The 1556-nt window shown below is 42.9% G+C and overlaps 1 protein-coding gene across 2 annotated transcripts in view; it reads right to left on the minus strand.

Moving 5' to 3' along the window:
• SZT2 (SZT2 subunit of KICSTOR complex) overlaps positions 1 to 1556 on the minus strand; it is a 58903-nt gene that overhangs the window by 20715 nt on the left and 36632 nt on the right. The window lies entirely within an intron of this gene.

Consider the following 1556-nt stretch of genomic DNA (forward strand, 5'->3'; position numbering starts at 1 on the left):
AATTTATAAATTATCAAGGGTCCATGAGGGAGGGGGGAGCGGGGAGGGATAGGGGGAAGGAAAGTGAGGAGCTGATTCCAGGAGCCCAAGCGGAAAGTGAGTTTTGAGAATGATGAGGGCAATGGATATATAAGTGTGCTCTACACAATTGATGTATATGTGGATTGTGATAAGAGTTGTATGAGCCCCAATAAAATGATTAAAAAATAATAAATTAAATTAAATTGAAAAAAAAAAAGTAGCAAAATTAGTTATGAAGTAGCAATGATAGTAAATTTATGGTTGGTGGGCCACCACCACATGAGGAAGTGTATGAAAGGATTGCAGCATTAGGAAGGTTGAGAACCACTCTTCTAAACCCAATACCATGAATAACACGGAGATGCACTCTCAGGAAGCTGAGTGAACCCCAAACAGGACAGGTCCCCAAAAGAAAACCACTGTGATATATCATCAAACTTTCCAACATGGAAGAGAGAGAAAATGGGTTGAGAAAAGGAAGACTACACTGGTCTCAGGGCAAGAAGGCAAGAGGGTAACATATGCTACCTGAAAGAAAACCCTGCTGACCAAGAACTGCACACCCAGCAGAGCTGCCCCTCAAAGACAGTATAAACTGTGACATTTCCAAATAAGCCAGACGAACCCAACGAAAACACGAATGGTGGTTTTCCAGAGAAACCCAGCAGCAGCAGACCACCACCTGAGGTGAGCATGTATAACACCACCTCCCCCAGAAGTCAACCCGCACAGCGAGCACCCAATCTAAAACAAACTCACAAGAGTGAGACTAGGGAACCCATGGTACCAACCCGTCAGGAAGAACATGGCAAAGTAAGATAAGGGAACAGTGCAATTACGGACTGCAAGTGGAGAGGAAACCAGGAATTAACTTGAGTGAAGGGGAAGGCAATTACATAAAGAGCGAGGCAGTGTGTGAGAATTACAGGCAACAGAGGTCAATACTGCCATGTACATACATCCCCAGTGATGGCGATCTACAAGTGGATGCATGGATGGAAACATAAATGGAATTGGTGTGAGAGGGGGAGTGGGAGTAGACCTCAAATATATAGAGGTTTGAGAGAGGTGTTTGTATATGGACATTTATCTTTGGATCATGGATATATACATCCACGTATACACAGATATCCATATGCACACATCTATACGTATGTATGTGGATATATATATGTACATATGCATGGATATAGATATATCAGATGTACACATGGATATTATACACGTATATGTGCGTGTATATGTCTAGATGGATATATGGATATCCATCTATGTACATCGGGGATATATATTTATACCCATGAATGTGGTAGAGCATATAGAGAGCAGTCTTGAAAATGTCTTAGATCTAACCAACACCTTGAGGGAATGAGTCGCTGGCCCTTCGGGCTCAGGACCACGGCCTCAGGGGACTCCAAGGTCAACTGACATAAATGTCCCACAAAGACAATGCTCTATCTCCTACTTGGTGAGCAGTGACTGGGATCTTAACATTTTTGCTCAAGAGCAGCCAAAGCTCAAGAGCCGGCATCTAA

This window comes from Echinops telfairi, unplaced genomic scaffold, assembly GCF_000313985.2.
Source record: "Echinops telfairi isolate 266 unplaced genomic scaffold, ASM31398v2 ScPeMD7_443;HRSCAF=831, whole genome shotgun sequence".
Lineage (NCBI taxonomy): Eukaryota > Metazoa > Chordata > Mammalia > Afrosoricida > Tenrecidae > Echinops > Echinops telfairi.